The sequence below is a fragment of the Polyodon spathula genome, chromosome 4 (genome assembly GCF_017654505.1).
Source record: "Polyodon spathula isolate WHYD16114869_AA chromosome 4, ASM1765450v1, whole genome shotgun sequence".
In the NCBI taxonomy this organism is placed as follows: domain Eukaryota; kingdom Metazoa; phylum Chordata; class Actinopteri; order Acipenseriformes; family Polyodontidae; genus Polyodon; species Polyodon spathula.
Window position 1 is genome coordinate 27,439,933 of NC_054537.1, and position 6,912 is coordinate 27,446,844.

A 6,912-nucleotide genomic window follows, 5' to 3' on the forward strand; every position below is an offset into this window, starting at 1 on the left:
CTAGCCACCACTTGCTTTTTATTACGCAGAACACCATTAAGTGTTCTGTTATTGTGGAATACATAGCATCTCGCACAGTTCTGCCAATTGGGCATTTATCTCTTCTTTTGATAGCGCATTTTAAATGTTTGTAGTCCAATCTGAAGCACAGTCGTCTGATTTTGTCGTCCTTGTCCTCACAACTTACAATAACAGAACCGCTGGTTTATTTTGTTTGTTTTTTGTTTTGTTTTGTTGCTTTTTTTTTTTTAGCTAATATTCGGAATGTACACACACACACACACACACACACACACACACACACACACACACACACAATTAGTAGTAGTATTGTTTTAATAGATCAGGTTGTGCTGGGTTTGTATAAGTACAAGAATTGATGTGAACAAGAATACATTTACACAACTGTTGAATATTTTGTCTTTCTTTAATAGGCATCATTTTTAAGTACCACTGGTGGGGCAGATATATCTGAAACGACCGGGAGAATTTTAAAGAGGACACTGTGCCCCCTCTCTGGCGCACAGATTTAGCAGAAAATTAAACTGGAAGGAAAAGGTTAAAAGCGTGCCTTCAGCAAGTGGAGTACATTATCTACTTTCCAATATACTTTAAATGTGAACAATAACACTGAGAAATGACTATCCAGGAATACTTTTAAGTATATATTGATTTTTTTTTAAAATTATTATTATTTGCAGGTTGAAATCGCAATATCTACTATTATGGGGAGTGCAATCCGGAGCTTCGCGTAATGAATGCCTCCCTGCCCCAGGGCTCCCCTGGGTCCTAAACCCTGCGAGGTATAGCCTGGGATTGCAGTAACCACGGCTATGACCTGCAGACATTAAAGGTTTGCTGACAGGAGGTTTAACAGTAGAATTTTAAGCAAAATCTGTCCTGGGAGAAGGGTCCAAATATGGGAGACTCACGGTGAATACGAGAGTTTTTACAGATCTAGTGTGCCTTCGATAGCTCAGTTGGTAGAGCGGAGGACTGTAGTGGAAATGCATAGACATCCTTAGGTCGCTGGTTCAAATCCGGCTCGAAGGAAATTTTACTTATTGTATATATATTTTTTAAATTTATATTTAAAGCACAACATATTTTCTATTGTACGTCTTTTAGTACCAAATTCTTTGTGGGATAAGTGTGTTATACTTTCAGTTTCCATGAAGGATCGGGTATTTAATTAGTTTTAACGTTTGTAAACATGCATGCTACACTGGTGCGAAAACGCTATATAATGTTTATTATTTTTGAGTCAGCAAGTTTGTCTTGTTTTATAGCTTCTCGTTTAAATTTATTTTCACAATGTTGAGACTTCTACTATGCATAGAAAGCAAGCTTTTAATCCGGGGAATTAGCGGGATCGATGCCCGTATTCTCCACTGTAATGTACTTTTTCAAATTTAGGAATTATCAATTCAAAATAATTCAATAGGTATTATTCTGCACTCATTTGCACACATGGTGCCTGATAATAAGTGCAGATACGGTCAGTCTTGCCGCACAAGACACTACAATATACTTGCCTTTGCTAGCTAAACTGGTAGAGCGTAGAACTGTAGGTGATTATGTGGGTACCATAATCTCAAAGTAATAATACTTCATTATTCATGTATCATAAAGCCACAGTGAAGACAAGGGACTGAACCGATTTTACAATGCCTTGACATTCCTAGTATGTCCACAAGATGTCACCCTTGCACCATTTACTCATGCCACACCCTGATAGCCTGGTATTGATCGATACATGAATTTGAACCACATTAAATGCACAGGTTCATTGACAAATACCTTGGTAGAAATGTACAGAGAACCCAACTGAAGGTGTTGGGTTTACAGTACTTTTATTCATAACAAGCATTTAAATAAATGGGTTCACACCAAATTAAACTGCCTTTTATTTACTTGTCAGTGTCATGAACATGAACAAGCATTGCTAATGCTCATGATCAGAATGGAGTAGAGCAACAACACCTTTACCCAAGGTAGGGTGGCACAGTTAACCCACTTTATTTTCTTGGGAGTTCCATTGTCTTCAATGTAATACATGTTGCATCGAAGTCTGCACTAAATCTGTGTCAGACAGTGGCTTCGTCATGTACATTTAGCTTTGCTGCAAGGAAGGCAAACTTTTCACATGTGCAGAGAGCTGACTGTGAGAACGCAATGACATTGCTGGAGATAAAACCCACGGGCAAATTTTATCACTATGGTGTTTTAGCAGCATGGCTCTCAGTTAAAGGGGTATTCCTGAATCTCCATGCTAAAGTAAAGTGGTTATAGCTGATGACGAATTGTGTGGCAAACAAGTATTTTCATATCAAAAAAAGATATCTGGTACCGTGCTAGGTTTAAGAAAGTTAGCAGTTTTCCTGCCTTCCTTTCAGTTTGTCTGCTACTGTTTGACTTTTTTGGGCAGTTCACTTCAGCAGTGTCTTCTATAAAAACACAAAATGAAATCATGTAGACGATAATCTGAATATTTTCTATGATAATGAATTTGGAATAGTAGTTGTTTTCTCCTTACTGTGAATGAACCCTCACACACAACAATTTTACCACAAGAGGGAGCACTTCACTGAGAATAGGTTAATTCCCAGTGTCGGACTGAGTACTGGCATTGGCTGAAGCCTGACTAATAACAATGCCTATCAACCTTCAATTGAGCTTTCTGTTGATATGCTTGTTGTCACAGCAATCAAATCAGATCTCTGCCTTCATTGGGCAATGTGAATGAGTAGAGTTCCTGGTGCAGTCACAGTACATGGATTGTGCAAGCCTGCCTTAACTTGGCCTTTCACCCTCTATATCAAAACACCATTTACAAACTGCATTACGTAGAGGATAAAAGGCTGAAAAAAAAGAATGTTTTCCACCTTGCTGTCTTGATGTCTTTGTGCTTTCTTAAATTATGATCAGGGATTTTCAGGAGGGCCTACACAATATATGTTGCTTTCCCACTGCCGTTTCCTTTTCACTGTAACATTCAAAATAATAAACAAAGCAGAGTTAATTTATGTTGATGCACTGTAATTTTATACATAGTCCCTGTGCTGAGATATGGCTTCCAGACTCCCTCTGCTGAGTACATTGCTTTTTTAAATATAATATTACACATACTTTTCTATTGTATAACACACAACATTTTCTTCATTCATTTTTGTATCATGCACACAGTGTATCTATGAATGCATTGCAAAGTTTAATAAATAAAAAGTGAAATCATATGCAAGCATACAGTAAGGTGCAGAGGACATTAAAAGGGCACTTTTGAGTGCTTACCAGGTCCTAGTACTTAAACTGAATTCCATTCCATTATCTGCATAAAGAGCCACAGGCCTAGCATTAGTGTAAGCTCTGCTTCTCATTGTTGTTTCAAAAGGAGAAGATAGAAACAGGGAGCTAGAATGATATCCTTTCACTTTTAATGATGTAATTTAGCTTCTGAAATACCTCTCTCTTCCTTATCTCTTTATCATTGTAAATTGCTTTTAATGTTGCCAAGTAGCAATATGTATTGAAGACACTAGGCAAGCACAAATCACCTGGCATTCATGAAACAAAGGAAACATATTTTTCTCCTTGCCATGAATTCCAGCTGTTCTGAAACAAACCAGCATCTTGTACCATATTGTCACGTGTTTGCTGGGTGGCCCTCACATCTCTCTTCATTCCAAATTCCCTTTTAGCACCAAGGAGGTTTCTTGGCAAAAAAAAAACACAAGCCATTTTTATAAGAATTATTTACGTTAAACTCAATGGTCTATCTTTGTAATAACAATTGAAGTTTACAGTAAAGGCTAATGAACTCGAATACCAAGAAAATTGCTCTCAGTCAGATGTATAGATAAACACAGTCTGGTGCATGCAGAGGTTTTCCTCTGTGATTCATTGAGCACATCATTAAAGGTCTAAAACCTGGCATAGTACCATCATTTTCATAACTGCTGTGTTTATGCTTTTCTTTAACGTGAAAAGCACCTTGAGGCAAAGTGCCCACCCCTGTGTGTATTTTGTGTTGTGTGTTAATGTTGGTGTATAGTCATTAGTACACAGGATATAAACGGGTCTGTGTAACACAAGTGTTTAAAATGTATATTTGTATTTAGGCACGAGGATTGCACAGCACTTCACGTGCAAGTAAAATGTAATAATATGTGAGCACAGGGAATTGCACTTTATTAATTCACGTGCAGTTGTGCTGCGATTCCAATTGAATGATTGCTTAGCAATCGAGTCTCGGTACAGCTGCATAAAAACTGCATGTTTTCACCCACTCTGGGTTGTGTATTCGGTGAGTGGAGAATGGGATTGGAGACGGAGGTAAGAATAAGAATAAGAATAAGAATAATAATCGTTAAATCAGCTCACCATGTTTGTTTGTATAGTCCGTTTTGTTTGACTCCCTTGTTTTGGCGAATGTGCTGTGTCCTGTGTTTTTTTGTTTGTTACAACCTTTTTATTTTCTGTTCTGTGTGAGACCATTCGCAGTGCTTCACGGTGGAGTTGTGCCCCGGCTGTGGGGTATATGGGCACACGTTGGCCCTATGCCCCATGCAATATGCAGAGGGGGAACTAATGCCCAGACGGGGGGACCGTGAGCGTCCAGCGCCCAGACGGGTGGTCCGTGAGCATCCAGCGCCCAGACGGGGGGACCGTGGGAATCCAAAGCCCGAGGGACAGCTGCTTCCACCTCCACCAGCAGAGAAAAAATGTCTGCTGTTTCCACCACCACCAGCAGGGGAAGAATGCCTGCTGGTTTCACCCTGAGAGGGAGAGCCGCACCAGTCCACTGAAACAAGGGTAGACTACATGCCGCTCCCACCACCGTCGCCAGGAGGCTACATGCTGCCTCTGCCTCCACCACCTCCACCGGCAGGAGCAGAGTAGCAGGAGCTGCTTCTGTCTCCACCACCTTCACTGGCAGGAGACTATATGCCTCCGCCACCTGCACTGGCAGGAGCAGAGCAGCTGGAGCTGCCTCTGCCTCTGCCACCTCCACCGACAGGAGCAGAGCAGCAGGAGCTGCCTCTGCCTCCGCCACCTCCACCAGCAGAGGGTGAATGCCTGCTGGGCCCTTTCCACCAGCAGAGGATGAATGCTGTTGGTAGCACTTCCCCCACCAGCAGAGGATTAATGCCTGCTGGTAGCACTTCCCTCACCATCACGAGGAGGGGAGCTGGAGCTGCCTCTGCCTCCATCACCATCAGGGGGAGAGGAGCAGGAGCACCAGAAGGACCAGGAATAGATGCTGGCGGTCCTCAGCAGCCCTTGCATAGGCTGCTGAGGGAAGCACGGGGAAGAACCGCCCGGCCGCAGTGGCTGAGAAGAGGGCCAACATCTGCACTCTAGCTTGTCCTGACTCCCTGCCTCGCTTCGCACAAGGATGCCTGCCAGGGGTTGCCTGTTGCTTCACATCAGCTGGGGTTGCCAACTGCTCCACATCGCCTGGGGTTGCCAGCCATTCCGCATCGCTTGGGGTCACTGGAACTGCTTCGCCAGGGGTTGCAGTCAGCTCTGCTTGGCCGCAAGGGTCAGTGTGGCCGGAGCCCCACCAGAGGGAGCTCCCGGCTATGAAAAAGGGGGGAGAGGTCAGGAGACCACCCTTCCCCGCAGCAATTCTGCTGCAGGAGATCTTGGGGGAGGTCTGGAGACCACCAACCCCAGCAGCTTTTCCGGCTTGCCCCAGCTGAAGGAGTCAGTCTGGGAGCCGTCAACACATCTGCTGACAGCCGCACCATTGGCAGCATGTCCGCTACCAGTGGTACAGCGGGAGAAGAGATTTGCCCCACTGTCAGCACGTCTACTGACAGCATGGCCAGTAGTAGCCTGGTTACTTGCAACATTGCTGCCCATCAACCCCTTAAAGTCCCTGTTCTTGGCCCAGGACTTTGAGTGAGACTTTTGGGATTTTAAGGGGGGAGGTGGCCATTGAGGCCATGTGTGCTTTTCACAAGGGGGGTTATATGTGGCAAAGTGCCCATCCCTGTGTGTATTTTGTGTTATGTGTTAATGTTGGTATATAGTCATTGGTACACGGGATATAAACTGGTCTGTGTAACACAAGTGTTTAAAATGTATATTTGTATTTAGGCACAAGGTTTGCGCAGCACTTCACGTGCAAGTAAAATGTAATAATATGTGAGCACAGGGAATTGCACTTTATTAATTCACGTGCAGTTGTACCACGACTCCAATTGAATGATTGATTGCTAATAGAGTCTCAGTACAGCTGCATAAAAGCTACATGTTTTCACCCACTCTGGGTTGTGTGTTCGGTGAGTGGAGAACGGGATTGGAGACGGAGGTAATAATAAGAATAAGAATAAGAATCGTTAAATCAGCTCACCGTGTTTGTCTGTACAGTCCGTTTTGTTTGTCTCTTTTGTTTTGGCATATGGGCCGTGTCCTGTGTTTTTGTTTGTTACAACCTTTTTATTTTCTGTTCTGTTTATTTATTAAATGCTGAGTGAGACCACTCACCAAACTTCACCTTTCTCTGTCGTTTATTTCCTGTTTCTGGTCTGACGTCACCCACTGCAGCCGTCTTTGTGACAACCTGCAGTAAACTGTACAGCCATGTATGGACAGGCATTCTAAAGGAAAACAATGTATATATATATATTCAATCAAAACAATCGTTCCTTAATGAATACTGCCAGATTTGATGTTTGTATTTTGGAGTCAAATCAAACTTTATAACAAAGAGATAATCAAACACAAGCTTGCTTTCAGTTATGAGGGAATGAGACCTGTTTTAAAAAGACAAAAGAATAGCTTTGTTGATAATCAGGTGACATGTAACATAACAAAGCATTCCAAATAAACAGAGCAGGAGTTTACCCTTGACGTTAGAGCAATAATTGGTTTGTTTAATCCATTGTAAAACAGTTTTCTGGGAAT

General features: G+C 42.5%; 1 non-coding gene across 1 annotated transcript; it reads left to right on the top strand.

Moving 5' to 3' along the window:
* Positions 1-965: 965 nt before the first annotated feature.
* On the top strand, positions 966-1,053 carry trnay-gua. The gene is given in 2 exon segments: positions 966-1,002; positions 1,018-1,053. It is a non-coding gene; the product is annotated as a tRNA-Tyr (tRNA).
* The last annotated feature ends 5,859 nt before the right edge of the window (positions 1,054-6,912 follow it).